The sequence below is a fragment of the Zosterops lateralis genome (assembly GCF_965231275.1).
Source record: "Zosterops lateralis genome assembly, chromosome: 7".
Taxonomy (NCBI): domain Eukaryota; kingdom Metazoa; phylum Chordata; class Aves; order Passeriformes; family Zosteropidae; genus Zosterops; species Zosterops lateralis.
In genome coordinates, this window is record NC_139767.1 from 5,057,325 (window position 1) to 5,074,222 (window position 16,898).

The 16,898-nt window shown below is 44.3% G+C and overlaps 1 protein-coding gene across 21 annotated transcripts in view; it reads right to left on the bottom strand.

The window, feature by feature from the left end:
• Positions 1–16,898, bottom strand: part of MAP2 (microtubule associated protein 2) — a 227,997-nt gene that overhangs the window by 134,409 nt on the left and 76,690 nt on the right. The window contains exon 1 of one of the 21 annotated variants that reach the window (XM_083864619.1): positions 487–580. The exons of 19 other annotated variants lie outside the window; for them this stretch is intronic. The gene's annotated coding sequence lies outside the window, so the exon portion shown is untranslated. Of the gene's footprint in view, positions 1–41; positions 113–486; positions 581–16,898 lie in introns of those variants that run through there. One more of the 21 variants, XM_083864618.1, reaches the window with a different exon arrangement.

A 16,898-nucleotide genomic window follows, 5' to 3' on the forward strand; every position in this document is an offset into this window, starting at 1 on the left:
GCATCAATGTATTTATAAACAAATCCACAGAAGTTCATTACCTATTCATTTTAATTCATCCAGTGTGCACTACTACAGATTTTTTAATCTACAGCAGACAAAATCCAAAAAGCTTCAGCACAAAGGTATAACTCTTTCAAATTCTCAACAAGCAAACAAAGCTGACATTTTTTAAATAAAATCATTACCAGCTCATGTGCTGCCATACCACAAAAGCCTATCCTTAAATAACTGCTGCATAATCATTCTCCCGGAGTGCTGTGTTATCCATCGGCTCGCTGCCTATCTCCAGACAGACGCAGTCTGCAAAGCCACCAGCTTGGATCTACCATGTGTACGTCAGGAAAAGGAAAACTGCAAATTAGGAGAAGTCCCCGCAGTGGTGAGGAGGAAAAGAGGGTGAGTGGGAGAGGAAGAGGGAGTTCACTGGCCACAGAAATTTCGAGAACGACGACGAGCCAGCCGGCTCCGCCATCATCCACTTACAATAGGATGCTGCACCTCGCGGCTGCTCAGGCAGTTTGTCAAGGGGTTGCTGGTATCAAATGCCTGACAGGCATTTTAATTGCATCCAACCAAGTGTGTCCCCAGGAATGGGGCCTTTAATCCGATGAATATCATCGACTGGTTTCTTTTGTGCTGCTGCCAGACACACACAAGCCTGCGCTGCACACAGGCAGCAACGCGCCCGGTTCTGCCGCGCTGCTGATCCAAATCCCAAACAGCGTTTATGGACAGTATGCAATAAAAAAGAGGTCTGGAGGGATTTTCTGCTTTACAGATGAGAAGGCAATTTGCTCTCCTCGTTTTATTTTTCTATCTAGTGCTGTTCAAATGTTGGAACCAGCTTGACTATGCTATTTGAGCCTTGCATTTGCTTATTCACACCAAGGGAAAATAAAACCAGGGAAAATGCAGAAGTGCTGCAGGACTGCAGGAGCAAGCGAGGACCCTTCAGGACTAATAAAAGAGTGTAACAGGGCTCACTGCACAGCTCAGCTCAGAAATAAGTTCTTTGTGAAGTGAGGACTTCAGTTTTACTGCCACTATTCAGTTGTTGTGTCTGCTTTGATTTCATCTCCTTATTCCAAGGCTTTCTTCAGGACAATATTAATCTCAGTAGGAAAAGGAACCTGTGAATTTGGAAATCACCCCGTGTTCTGTGAGGAGCTGGGGTGCTAAACAGCTCAGCTGGGGAGGGACAGTAAAGAAGAGGTAGAGAAACATAAACGAATTTTCTAAAAGAATATAAGAAAAATTAAAAGATGAACTGGTTTGCTTTCAAGCATTTTAAGTTTGTAATAAAACAGCATACACAGCAAAGAAGCAATTAAGAGTAACCAAGGAGCAACCAGCACACAGTTAAGGACTGAAGACAAGCTTAAATTTCCCTGCACTCAGGACACAGAAGTCAACTAGGTTCACTTGCCAGCAGTAAAGCTGGTGTTTCTCAGTCCCTGTGACAGCAGAGCACTTGACAGGGAAGGCTATCACCAGGAAAATAAAACATCTCTGTACCACAAAATTTGGGAGAGGTCCAACAAACCCCATGTACTTTTGGGTGGGAGCCAGGGGGCTTACAGGAAGGAGTAACAAATCTCCCATTAATTTCCAGGGGTTGTCTCCCCAAATTTTGGGGGTAGAGGGCTGCAAAGGGAATCAATTCCCTTCTGTCTTCCCCCACAACCACAGGATGACTTCACACATCCATCAACCGTTGCATCAAACAGAAATTCCACCCTCACTGCTATAAACAGATCTTAGTAACTTAAGAGCATCTATCCTGAGCTGACAGTTTTTCCCCACTCTCTCAACCACCACAGGAGTGAGGAGGATGAGGAAATGAAGGAAGGTATGCTGTATGGGACAAGGATGACAGTGGAGCAAGTTCCACATGGCGGCAAAAAGACCTTTTGGAAGGAACAGAAAAAAACAAGTAAGAGTGGCACTAGCACAATTCTTAGACCTTTCCTCAGAAAAAGCCTCCTGTGACTCATGGGAAGGGGTGCCTGCTGCTGCCAAACCTCCCACTGCAGAGATCATCCTCTGCAGAAACCAAGGAAACCCTAATCCTGCCTCGGCTTCCTCAGCTCCACCATTTACCAGTTGGTGCTTGTTCACAACCTTGCTATGATCTCTCCTTCACTAGTCAAAGTAACCAGGAGCTCTGGGAGGTCCCACCGTGGAGCTGGGACAGTGGAAGAATAAGAAGTCCTGAAAACTCTCCTGTAATTTGTCTCAGAGGTTCCTAACAGAACTCATCTGGGATGGATAAATGTGGCCAGCCTGTGTCCCACATCCTGAAGCCTAGGGATGAATCTTCAACCAGCTACCCAAAACATGTTCAGTCTGCCCATGCAAGCATTTCCAGAGACACAATCTGCTGAAACAGCCCATGGCCAATGGTTTCATCTTAAGACACTGCAAATAAAAACCATCTTAATCATCAAGTTTGTTCTGGCTGCCCTGCAATATATTTTTTCATACCTATAAAAATACTTCTGACAAGACAGAAGGCATAGGAGGAGACAGGGATGAAAAGCCTAATCCAGATAGATGCTGGAACACAGAGAACACTCAGCCTAGTCTGAGATTTAACCTCATATTTACTTACTCACAGACATACGAAACTCATCACATAAAATCAATGCATCCCAACACAGTGAAAACACAAATATGTAAGGAAGTTGTCAAGTCAAAATCCTGGAAAGTATTAAATTACAGTTTCAGCACTGTACTTCTCGAAGAGGAGTAAAGATATTTACAATCTTGGTAAAGAGGTGAGACTCAGTAGAGGAGGTGACTGAGGCCTGATCTAAACTCCAAAAGATTTTGCTGGTTCAGGTGTGTTTTATTCCATGACCACATTCACACAAGATAATGAACTCAATGTCATTCCTGTCCATCTGCATACTGGGTCCCTCTGTGCAAGATGCTGGGCAAAACAGAAGACAGCTGCCATTATAAAGAGGGGGGAAAACCCTAACGAGATTATGGTAGTGTTCTCCTCATTTTCAGGACAATGAGGGGGTGGGGGAAGAACGATCATCAGTTTGGGCTTTCCCAAGGTCATACACAATCTCTGTTCCCAAACAAAGCAAGGTGCTTCCACAACCTCAGCCTGAGATCTTTCTACCCAAATCCCTGCTGAAGCCTTGCAACCAGTGTTTAACAAAGGACTTGTGGGTTGGTTGCTTCTTTTTTAGCAAAGACTGGATGAACATTTTATGCAATGCCTAAAATAGCTTCCAATATCATCAGTGATGTAGATTAAGAGGCATAGGTCTACTGAACAGGAACTGCACCACTCTGGTAAAAATAGCCCTGGAACAGGGAATTTTCTTTTTATTCGCTATTGTCTTAGCACTTGAAACAGGGATGACTGCCTTCTGGAGAGCTTGAGAGGAGACAAATGCTTCACCAGACTCTCTAAATATTGTCTGATCTTCTGCAGTAGTAATAAACATCAGACCATTTATTTTACGATTCATATGAGGGGAAAAACTTGCCTTTTTTTTTTTTTTTCTCCTTCTCAAGGCAGGGGAAAAACAAAACAGAAGAGCATTAATGAATTCTAGAAAAACATATGCAGTTTACACACTAGCTCTTTCACCAGGGCTATGTAGTGAGGATGGCTATAAGGCTGGAGTCACTGACGAAACTGAGGATGGATGTGGAGCAGTTATGAAGAGCCACAGGCCCGGTTAGTAGCCTCTGTGGATAACAAGGACTTCAAGGCAGGTTAGAAAGCTTCAGGATGCAGGGGGACCCTGGTTTTGTTTTCAGTCTTCTCATCAAAGTACAAGCATGCAAGAGCTGAACTGCCCACCTCATGCAGCCAGTCCAGAGCCTTTTCAACCATACTATTATTTCCTTTACACTGGTGGTGCCACCAGCTTTGTATCCATAGCAGATCCCAACATCTTTATGGGACTCATCTGTCCTTCCTCCCAGTGTACCAATAAAACAGGCCCGTACTGGTGACATCACCCTTTCAGCATTCAGCCAAAGTCATCCCTCACACTGACTATCATGGCCAGCTCTCCTGCATCCACTGACACACCAGCTGATACAACATGGGGCTCTGTGCAGCGTGGTTATATAAATGAATCTTCAAATCCCAGGCATATTACAGCCTCTCTTTCCCCTGTTTCAGCTTATTTGTTTTAAATGTGTCAAACAGATACTTTCAGGCATGATCTCCCTTTTGTGAATCCTAGCTGACTCTCCTCATCTAAATAATTGATATGTGGAATATCTAGAAAAGGATTCTCTATTTCTCTCTGTGCCACCATGTCACTAAAATCAAGCTGAAGATGTAGGATATTCAAATACTCTCAGGTCTGATTGTCAGAACAACCAATATTGCACTTAACCCTTTGAAGCTACCAAATTCTTTGGCTTTTTGAGGAAATTCTTCATTTCTAGCTTAGAGATCAGTGAGGACAAAAGAATAAGAAAGCAAAATTCATGAAACATGTTAGTCCCTAAACCTTGTATGTGTATGTGGCAGAGATACAGAGTAACAGCTGCAGTGCAAGCTTTTGTATAGTCACCCTAAAATAAACCACCCCCTCTGCCCTGGTTACGGCATGTGGAGGAACACGGTGAGGTTTCACTGCTTTGTTTGGCCTGCTGTTTCTGGGGTGCTACTGTCACTGACAGCTGGGCAAAAACAAACACCCCAACCTCAAATTCCATCCACAAAGGAAAAGCAAAGAGGTGAGTGAGCAATCACACCCCAAATTTTGACACAGCAGAAGCAAACCTCCACCTCAGAGAATCGCTGGAACCTTATGAAGACATCTGACGCGTCCCAGCTGGTACAGCCTGAAAGTGCTTTGTGACTGCACTGCTCCTGGAAGGCCACCTAAATTTTCAGTTGATTCCCTGTGCCCACAGTATCAGTAGCAATTGACAGCACCAACCCTCCTGCAGAAACCAATGCCAGCTGAGACCAAACCAGATCACTGCACTGCACACATCCAGGAGCACAAAGGCTGCACCCTGTGCAGGCAACGCTGGATCAGTGGGAGGCTCAGAGACTGTATGAGTGAACACACAGCCCCTGTCCTGATGGGGGTCCACGTGACAAGCTGTGCGTCTAAGAGAAACACCAAATGTTTCTCCATCCTATCACATGGGTTATGACTAAGAAAATACTGCAGATAGAATCTGTACCACTTGTTCTCACCTTTTCTCTCTCCTGGCCTACCAGTGGGGTGATGAGTCAAGACAAAAACTTACTGTAAAATATCACAGCTACTGCAAAATAGAATTTATTTATGGATCAGTTTGTACTTCACTTAATCAAGTAACCTAATGCTTTTAAATTAAGTGTCATGTCATAACTTTTAACAGAGGCCTTAGCTATTATTCTACATTAAATTTATAAATAAGACATTCTAAACTAATGAATCACTTGTTGAAGCAGATTTTGAAAAGTATGCAATTAAAATATAAACAAAGCTGACATGGTCTTAAAGACATATAAAACATAACTGCAATGCAAAATACACAGATTTATCTGTTTGTCTAGTCCTAGGTTTTGAATAGTATTTCAATTCAAATACCACTTATATTTAGGGAAACATGCTTTTTTCAGTCAATAGGACATTGGAATATAGTTAATGCCCTACTGACAACAGAGGTTTGACTGAAAGAAGATGGATCTGTCACCCCTTTCAGTGAAAAGGTCCTTGCTCCTTAACTTAAACATCAATCTCTTCTCAGAAATATGTTCTCTAGCAGATAAGTACTGCCTTCCTAAAAGCTGCCAGGTGATTATTTTCTCTCATGTCCATACTTTCCTTCATGATTTTTTTTTAATATGGTTAGCTCAGCTAACTGCTGTTCCTCGACAGCAAAACCAACCAGACAGGCACTAGAAATTGTAGAAACATGTAGTAACATGTAGCACAATTGGTTTCAACAGCTTCTCACTCCGGAACACTTTATGTAAGGAAGGCAGTCAGGCAGAAACCCATGGAAGAGCTCCCGGCAGCTGAGCCATGTGGAGGGGAAGCAGCTCTCTCCTCACCTCAGAGGAGAGACAACAAGAGCAGCCTTATGAGAACACTGCCTGGCTGTCAGCCTGACCCACATGGGCTCAGATGTGACACTGCCAGCATGATGTAACAGCTTATCCCCTCTTCACATGGGCAGCCATGCTGAGCCTGTCCAGTACCTGCCCTTCACAGACTGCAGATTTCCAGTAAAACCACCCACAGCCACTCTGACCTCCCAGACAAAGCCCTGCTAAAACCAACAGAAGCCCTTTCCTGACTCCAGTGCACCTGGATCAGAACTTGTGTTTATGCGCACTCCTGTAGCATTTCAGATAAAGGTGAGGAGGGCTGGCAGTGGGCACTGCACGTTACAGATACCCTTTGCAGAGGACCCCCTCGCAAGGGTTTCTTAATGGAGTCTGACTATCACATCTACTGTGAAACGAACATAGCAGATACTGTAGGCTAATTCATTAGCTGCTTATGATTGAGTCTTGTTTTCATCATCATAAAAGCAGATTTCCTGTGGTTAACACAATGATTCCAATTCCCTCTTTGCTGACAGACATTTAAGCCAGCCACTGCTCCACCATATCCACAGTACTTACCACATCAAGACTAAAATGCATTTAATGACTGGAGACTTGCATTAGGTAACTTAAGCACAGCCTTCATTCAGTGCTGTCCACAATTATTTTTATGCTGTCTGTACATGTAAATAACTTCTCTCATCTCAACAAGGAAGTTGCCCCAAGGGTGAAAGGCAGTAGCTATTTCACAGCACTCATACTGTCCATGAGCTCAGGGTACCACATCCAGTCACCATCATCACAGAGACTTTTGGGAAATGTAATGTGATTATAGTCAAATCTATTTTATCAGAATAGGGTGGAAAACATGAAAGTCATTAGACAAAAGGGATTTTTGGATAAATGAAAGACTTAGGACCTTATGTCATATACCTCAAGGGATACGACCTTCTTTTAGATGAAGTAATACTTTGATCAATGGCATTTTAGATGACAGGCCTAAACAGCAGCATGGCCAGTAAGTCAGGAAACTTCTCCTGCTATTTCTATGACTGGCACAGGACTCCTTGCTACTATAAGCCATCCAGACACTGGTGTACATTGGTTTCAAAGGATGGTACTGTTCAGGAGAGAAGTGATCCTACAGCAACTCTAGGGCACCAAGGAGAATATGATCAGGATTTTAAAAGCGGAAAGGTAGAGGGGAGGATGGAGAGAGGAGTTGCCAGTCTTGGCTCCTCTACCATCCTACCTGAGTTTCTTTGGAAGACTCCTATTCAGTTTGGCAGGGAACAGAAGGATGGACAGCTCAAAAGATAAGGGGGTTTATGCTCTGTGCAAGGCTCTAGAGATATACAACAAGAAAGGAAAGGCAGAATTAAGAGAGTTTAGCATCTTTAACAACAAATTCTACAAATACATAGGAAGAATATGCTAAGCCTTTTTAGAGCCTGAATATTCAAATAAAAAGCATGCAGAAAACAGAGACAAATCCCATATAAACAAGGAAAAGGGAAAGTATGGGAATATAATCAGAAAAGCTAAGGAACAAACTGAATTATGATTAGCCAGGAACAAAAAAGGCAACAAAAGAAGAATCTACATGATCTGAAACACAGACAGGACAAGTCATGGTTCAGCAGAGAGGCATAACAAAAATGATGCACAGAAGGCTACAACTCAACATACTCAACTAATTCAATTTTCACAAGACCAACAGTGAGCACATACTGCATATGACTGTTTTAAAAAGAAACAGAACTTCAGGTTAGAACAGGAAAGAGCAACTTAAGAAACACTCAAAACAAGGCAGATGCAGCTTAGAAAGTTGTGTGGATCTTCCCTGACTCAAGAAGAGTATTTCAGACTTCAGAACAAACTAGAAAAGAGTCTCCTTTATCTTCACAAACATCTTCCCAAACACCACACTCTCTCTTGAAAGGTCTCTTGAAGCCATGGAAAATTACAAACCAATCAGTTAAACACCATCTTTGCAACGATTTTGGAAAAAAAATAAACCAAGTAGTTTACAAGTACCTAAATACCTACAGGGTAAGAGTACAAGTAAAAGAATACTTCTGGCAATAACAGCTTGTCAGTAATAAATGCCAACAAACTCATCTCACCACTCCTGACTTCGCTTTTATAAAATTTGGGTTTCACCCCAAGTTAGGATGAGTTTGTCACAGGAAAGCATCTTCCAAAACCAAGATCATTGCAGCATATTGCACTGCAGTCCAAGATCTAAATGCAGGAAATCAGGAAAAAAAAAAGGACTAAACAGCATATTGAGAGATAAGGCCTCAGACACATAACTAGACAAATCAGGAGTAAGTAGCTTGGCAGTAGTTTGACAGGAAAAGGCTTACTGTGGGCAGAAAAACGATAAACCGCGGTTTTATTTATCCTAATGGGGATGCTATCCCTAAAACACAAGGATAATTATTCCATTTTCTTTGGTGGTGGTGTCTCAGCTGAAGAAATGCCAAAATGTGGAGTTTGCACAGTAGAGACAGATACTGGCAAACTGGGGAGAGTCCAGATAAGCAAAAAGGAGAGTTTGGGAAAACATTCTTCTAATCTTTCCTTGTAAAGCACATGTTTTCAGATAGGTTTCTCCAAAGTACAGAAAACCCAAACAGTAACAAAAATCTTCCAGATAATACAATTTCTGAAGGAAGAAAGCAATTACATTCTAAATCAGTGGGGGGATGGGTGAGGGGGATCAAGGAGGGGGGAATAAAAGAATAATTCACTGGGCTAATTAAAAGCAAACCTCTGTGTGTGTGGTGTGCGTGGTTACTAAAACCCCTGCTACTGAGGAAGGATAAATTATTTATTTTTCTACAAAGAGCACCAAGAAGCTGGAATCCTCCTTGAAGAGAATAAGGATCCTGTTGTCCCACAGGCATCTAGTTTCTCTAAATGCGCAACTGGTACAGCCTCCAGCAAAGCTCACCTGGCCACAGGACTAACTAACCCTGCATTCTCTCCATCCTTCCCAAGCCTAATGAGGATTGCTGGTGCAGAGTATAGCACTGCTCCCTCCACACCTTCCTAATGTGGGCCAGCTGGAGTGCTGGGAATCTCAGCCCCAATCTGCCTTTAATGTCCAGAGAGCTGCAAAGCCTACAGCTTCAGGGACACTGGGGCTGGAAAAGGAAGGCCAAAGGGAGCTCCTATAGGGCTTCCCACTACGTCAGCTCAGTCCCTCAGAGGACAAGGCCTGTAGCTCCTCCACATGAACCCCACCTACTCCTTCCCTCTTTGCTGCTGGAGGACCTCAGTGGGGTGGAGGGGGCACTAAGGCTGGCCCTTGCCTCTCCACAGTGCCATTGAGATTGTACTTTAGCATCTGGAGCTAACAATTTTACTGTCTCTATGACCTGCCATCCCCCAGACCTCCACATGGTCCACAGGGTGCAACTGGCTCAGATAAAGGTGTCTGACCACTTATTAACACCACGGTAAAGACTGAAAAATAAAGATGGTCTCGGCATTTGCAAGAAGGCTCCCTACTTCTTTTTAGAAGGTTTCAAAAATAAAGTTAGTGTTTGGGGCACAATGGCTCCTTTATCTGAGGTAAAAAACCCCCATGCAATGATGCAGAACCTGTGAGTGAGAAACCAGGAGAGCAGCACTATTAAGAAAGACCACAGAAGGAATGAAGAGGAGAGAATAAATGAAATAACTAATACCCATTTGCTCCAAGGTTCTCTCTGCACCAATTGGCAAAAAGAATACAACTGAATCATTAATAATTGAAGGAACTTGAAGACAAAGAGATTTTCATCCAATGTTAAAGGGATGAAAGACGGCTGTAATGAGAATTCTGATGATGGAATCATTTGTGGAGGGACTGGGAAGGAGGAGGTTATATTTTAAAGAAATGGTTCCTTTGTAAGACAAGAGCAAGCATTCTCATTACTAATGCAGACAGACACGTCTGAAAGACCTTATTCAGCTGATGGTGTCACCAAACACCCTTCTGGACTCAAGCTCCCCACTAACAATAGTAAACAAGGATAGGAGACTGCTGTAGCAAAACATAAAGTGTCACTTGTTTATTCTTTTTAGCCTTTTAAATCATTTAAGGATGACTATTAACAAGCACCCAGTTTTCTGTGCCTTTCTTAACTGATGATTCTCTGCACATAGTTGATAAGAGCTTGAGCTTTCACTGCTTTTGGAAGTTGGCCCTGTAGACAAACTCAGGACCAAAACATGAGGGTATCCCCTCCTAGGAGCTGAATCTTGTACAGAGGAATTTCCACTGACACCTTTTAAAGGCCCATCAGCAATGGAGTCAGGCACACTCATGTCAGCCTCTAGTTCAAGGCCTGGAGTTTTGCACAAGACAGTTTCTGAGCAAATAAACTGTGCTAAGAGACAAACAGCACATTAATTTTACTGGCTTGCTGCCATGTTTGAGGGGAAAGATGTTAATGAAACTCAGTAAGACTGAAATGCATTTTTTTTTCTCATGAAGAATAAAAAGCTAGAATTTCAAAAACTGAAAGAGATCAGACTAGATAAATTTCTTAAGAGGATGAAAGGTCAAAAAGAAAGAGGAAAAAAAAACCCAAAACCAAACAACCAAAAATGCCATAAAACCAATGCACAACTCTATTTATTTACAGAAAGGACTACTAGGATCCTACCATGAACCAAAAGCTCACATTATTAGGGTAACCAACTCCAAATTAACTCCTGATGTCCTAAAGCTATCCTTGCAAATCTTCCCAGTTCCCAGCGTGGCTTGTGGCAGCACAAATCACAAAAGTCTTTTTAGATTTACACTGTAACATCATCACTCACCACAGCTAAGTCAATGAGAAGCAACTAGCCCACTTTTCTGCAAGAAGGTAGGACAGAAAATGTAATAGAGCATGGCTCAACGTGTCTGAAGCCCCACCAGAGCAGAAGCCATGAACAGGAGGGCATCCTCCTGCAACCCTCCACACCTTAGTAGGACTTCTGCCCAGCTGCACACAAGGATTGTATTTTCTGGTCTGCTGCCATTAGCAGGATGGCTGGAGCTGTAAGAGCCACTCATCCAGGTGAGCGTGGCCAAATGGATCCCACAGAGCCCGTTCCTGGCTGCAGTCTGGCTGCAGATACATGCACAGAGCCACAAAAGCCCTATAAATAGAATCTAGTTTATGAGGATACTAGCCTTTTTTGGTATTATTTTTTAGCTGCTGGAGATCTTGTTAGAGATGTTTTCCTCATCTTAGCCTCACCTTCGTAAGCCCTGGATTTGGGCACAATGCTGCTTTCTTGACTCTCCCTGGGATTCTCCCTTTGCAGAATTTGCATTTTGCCTGTGGCCCAGCAGCATTTCAGTGAGCAGAGAGGAAGCTCCGAGGGCCATTCCCTCCACCCACCTCAGTGCAGCAAATCTCTCCCAAAGATACACACTCATCTCCTACAAACTGACTTCAGATTATAAAGCAAACCCCAAATCAACTCAAATAGAAAAAACTTGGGATGCAACTCTCTCAACAGCAGAAGTAGCAATTTCCTAACATTTTGTACTATCATTAATCATTTTTGCTTTCCGGTCAACACAAACCCCAAGCCTCAGAACTTGCAACTGGCAAAATCATACCTCAACATTTCATTGCTTACACTCAGATATAAATCTTCTGCCTGACAGAGCTTTCACAGGACAAGAGATTAGTGAAAAAGAAATAGGTTTTTCTTATAGAACTTATACTCTATTCATTGCATATGTGAGGTTTTTAAGAGATTGCATGTTGATTTGGAAACTACCAATCCTCTGCTTGAGTTAATCTCTTATTCTTTCATATTCAGAGACAAAATCTTGGAGAACAGAGAAAGAAATATTTAATGCACCTCTTAATAAAAGGACCCATGAAAAGTCATTTATAACTCAACAGCTTTACTAATAAAAATACACAGGGCCATGCCAAAGTAACCAACCTTCACCAGCTGGTGACAAAATTCGTACAGAGAGCTGCAGGTCAAGAGAAAGAAAATTCACATCTGGTAAAGCTGCCTGATCCTTTATTAACATGTGATATTCCTCCAGGATATTTAAATTCTTTGCTACAAGATGCCACCTGTTAAGCTATTGGAGCTCTATTAAAATTCATGCTAAATGTTTCACAAAGACCATCCACTGATTACATGAGTGCTCAGCTCTAACCACTGCAGTGCTGGGCAGTAGACTTTTCTTCCAGCCCTTTTTATTCCCTCAACAGAGCATTTTTGGTGATCCTTCCAGCTACTGCCCCTGTCCAGTCCAGCAGGAGGGGGCCCTGATGAAACTTGCTCAGATTTTCTTCTGCCACTGTTCCCTGACCTTACGTGCATAGGTCTCTATTCCAATCTCTTCTTCAGCCTCTCCTGAGGGCAGGGTTCAACATTAAAGAGGCAAGTCACTCAAAGAGCACATGCCAAGGTTCAGTGAAAGATGCTGGCTGGACCAAAGGGCATTTCTTTTCCTTACATCTTTGGAGAGCCTTAGGAGCATCTTATCAGTAAAAAGACATCTCTGCACATATCCCATGTCCTGACTGTCAAAAAGACCAGCTGTTTCCCACTGTGTTAGTTTTGCACAGCCTGGTTTTTGGTAATGGGGAGCCACAGAGGTGGCTTCTGTGAGAAGCTGCTGGAAGCTTCCACCATGTCTGGCAGAGCCAGTCCCTGAGGATGGAGCTGCTGCTGGCCAAGGCTGGGCCAGTGAGAGAGGCTGGTAATGCCTCTGTAATAACAGATTTAAGAAGAAAATAAAAAAATGTGGGGCACAGGTTTTTTTCTTTCAGTCAGAGAGGAGGAGGTGAGAACATGTGAGAGAAACAACATGGAGACACCAAGGGCAGTGGAGAAGGGCAGAAGGTGCTGCAGGTGCCAGAGCCAAGATTCCTCTGCAGGCCATGGTGAGACCATGATCTGTGCTCCTGCAGCCCATGGGGATCCAGGGGGGATGCAGAGATCCCCCCACAGCCCATGGGGATCCCTGGGGGATGCAGAGATCCACCCACAGCCCATGGGGATCCCTGGGGGATGCAGAGATCCACCCACAGCCCATGGGGATCCATGGGGGATGCAGAGATCCACCCACAGCCCATGGGGATCCCTGGGGGATGCAGAGATCCCCCCACAGCCCATGGGGATCGAGGGGGATGCAGAGATCCCCCCACAGCCCATGGGGATCCATGGGGGATGCAGAGATCCCCCCACAGCCCATGGGGATCCATGGGGGATGCAGAGATCCCCCCACAGCCCATGGGGATCCATGGGGGATGCAGAGATCCCCCCACAGCCCATGGGGATCCATGGGGGATGCAGAGATCCCCCCACAGCCCATGGGGATCCAGGGGGGATGCAGAGATCCCCCCACAGCCCATGGGGATCCAGGGGGATGCAGAGATCCCCCCACAGCCCATAGGGAGGTGCCCATCCCAGAGCAGGTGAAGCCTGGATCAGGCTGTGCTCCAGTGGGAGACCCTGTGGAGAGAGGAGGCCTTTGCTTCCAGGCTGGAGCAGCCTGTCCTTGGAGGGCTGCACCCCGTGGCAGAGTGACCCAGGCCACAGCAGTCTGGGGAGGACTGTTTGCCTTAGGGAGCGACTCACACTGCAGCAGGTTTGGAGAACTGCTGCTCATGGGAGTGGATCCATGCTGGAGGTCACAGAGAACTGTCTCCCATGGGAAGAGACCCCAGAGTCTCAAAGAGGAAGGAATCCTCTCCCAGAGCAGCAGAAGAAAACCTCAGGTGACAAACAGACCAAACCCCGCCATGCCCTGTCTTCCTGTGCTGTCAGTGGGAAGGAAGGAGGGGTGGGGGGAAAAAGGTATTTTAAAGGCTTATTTTACTTGTCATTATGCTCTTCTGACTCTGTTAGTAATAAATTCACTTTGCAACATTAAGTTGAGCCTGTTTTGCCCTTGGAGTATTATTTCCCAATCCTTAACTCATGAACACTTAGTTAATCTTTTTTCCTCTCCTCTGCCCAGCTGTGGCAGAGGAGGGTGAACGAGGGACTTCCATGGGTGCCTGGCATTGGGCCAGTGTCAAACCACAACACTCACCTTTCCCAAAATCCAAAATACTCTGTTACTCTAGAGTTTAACAGGATCTATCAACTGTTAAACACTGTGAACTTTTAAAAGCATTAAAACCTTTTGGGGAAGAAAAAAGAAAAAGGAATGAGCTTCTGATGTCTGTTTCTAGAGGCTCTTCCTAGGGGTCACAGCACATGCTTTCAGGTAAGAAAACGTTGTCTTCTCCTGAGAGATTTAGGATAACTCTCAAATGTTTCTGTACTATAAATACAGGAGCAAATGTAAGTGAATTTAAAATTAGACAAATGTGTAATACATAGTCACCTTACTAACACTCCATTTTTTACATTTTTTCCCTTGTTCTTCAACCTGTTTCCTGAAATTCATAAAATTCTCTGACTTTGGCTTTCATCCATCTCTTAGCGTACCTTAAAGCCTTTTCCCTTGTCTCTTTTCATTCCCTTGAACAAGGGAGAAACCAAGTGTGGGAATGTTCTCTATATAAAGCTATATTTTATTAATAAGTATAAACACACACATTGGTTCAGATTGACTCCAACGTACAGCCAAGACAGAAATAACTGGAAACTATTTTATTTTGTAATGCCTTGGTAGAAATGATTTTACACTTCAGTAAGCTGAAAAACAATCCACTGTGACCAGAAAATGCTTTCTCACCCTGCAACATGTGATCAGCACATGAATGGAAGGCAGAGTGTAAAGGCAGGTAATAGTTGAAGATAAAAAGTCTCCTGACTGCATGCCCCTAATATCGAGGTACTTGCCATCAGATACAGAACTTGGAGAGTAAGATAAACTTAAGAGCTTAAGGCGCTTTTTTTTTTTGTGCTTTCATTTTATTTTTATTCAGCTACTACTCTACATGTTGCTATTTAATTTCTGTGGCTCAAGGTTTTGCCCCTTTAAAAGACCAAAAGACTCTCTCATCCTGAACTAATCTTTCATTCTTGAAAAGCACTGGACTGAATTTCCTTATTTCCCCTGGGTATACCAAGGGTAGTGACAGCTGATCTTTGCCTGTACTGCCCAGTCAATTATTCTTATTTTCCTTCTGAAGCCCACAAAGACTCTTCAGTATTAAAGCTCTCCTAGTGTGAGAGCACCTGCTAAGAAATTAATGCATGAGACAAAATCATGGGTGGGAGGAGGAAAGGGCTGTAAGGCACCAAGTACCTCATTGGAGCCAGAGGCAACAGCTCAACTCAGCTCCTGCATCTCTGCCCTGATTTCCAGAAACTGTGTGAGAAAGTATCTCTTCAACCCAGCTTTACTACATATTTGGCCTTTCTTACCCAATAGCAGGGCAAGATTATTGTGTAGCTTCCATTTTGTTACACAGAAGCAGCTTGAGACCTCAGTTCCAAATCAGCCCCAGAGTATGAAGTCCTGCTTTCACTTGTACCAGCTCACGGTTGGCATGTGTAAATAGGGATGGACCACACCTGCCAGCTGCAGGGGAGGTGATGTCTCAGCCACCTGCTGAGGCACTTTCACCTGGTATTGCACGACACAGGAATCCTCTGGAACAGCACAGTGCTTTGGCTGCCACAAGATCCTTCCTCACACCTCTCAATCCATGTGGAGAGGAGCAGGAAAGAAGGCAAAGAGGATGCAGCTTCAAAATTGAGTCCAAGTGCTGTATGGAATGACTGGTCCTAGAACTAACACAGACAAAAAACCCAATGAAACAAAATCCCTATAGGCAAAGAGCAGTTGGGTCCAAATCACTTACAGCCCATGATGAAATCGACCAAGAATGTCTCTACCAGTCTAAGTAAAAGAAAGCAAAACCCCTGGGTTCAGCCAGGTGTCTTCAAGCTCTTAAAAGCTACAAACTACCTCAAAGAATTCATTAAGAAAAACAGAAAAGAAAAATGGATTTTAAATAAAAGATTTGTCTTACCTGAAGACTTAGAGAAATTACATTACACAGAGTGAAGCCCAGCCATACCCACAGATCCTGCTGAAAAGCTGGCTGCTCTCAGGGAAGAGCTGATCTGAGCAAAGGCTGGCTTTCGGGACCAGAGTTTGGGGAAAGAGGAGGGGCTCCTCATCTTCCCAGTGAGATCCCAGCAGGAGCAGAGGCTCCAACTGACAAGCCCAGCTTTGGCAAACATGGGATACACAAGCAGAGCAAAGCCCAAGCTGACAAACAGGCTCACCCAATTGCTGGCTGTTCATTAAGCACTGTGCCATCTGCTTTGCTCTATCCTTCGAGGGCTGTTGCAGCAAGGAGGAAAACAGCCTGTTTGCCACACTCCTGCTGAGGAGCACAGGAACAACAGGCTGCTCTGTGTGGAGAGGAGGCTGCCCCCTCCCCAAAAGCCCCTGTGTGGAAGGGGCCAGGGTGCAGGGCAGGCAAGAGGGACAGAACTGAGGGAAGGAGACCAGAAAACAGCTGAGGAAAGCAGCCTGGTGATTTGGCTCAGCACTGATGCTGCCAGCAACAGGGAGCAAGGAGACTGCAGAGCCAGGACTGAAGGGGGATTTCACCATGGCCAGTAGGACGCCCATTATCCCAGCTGTGACCAGAATGCTGCCCAAGCTGGATGGGGCTCACTGGCATCCAGCTCTTGGCAGCCAGGCTGCTCCAGCAACCTTGGCCAGAGGAGGGAACACACATTCCTGCAACTTTGCAGGATACACCACCACTGATCCCAGGGACAGTTCTCCTTCTTCTAGAAGTTATTCCCAGACTGAAACTACCCTCATAATGAATTATTAAGTCCATTTGAGACATAGACTCCTGAAAAAGTTTGTTTACTGATTTCAGAGCTGTGTGGCTTCAAACAAGAAGACACGACAACC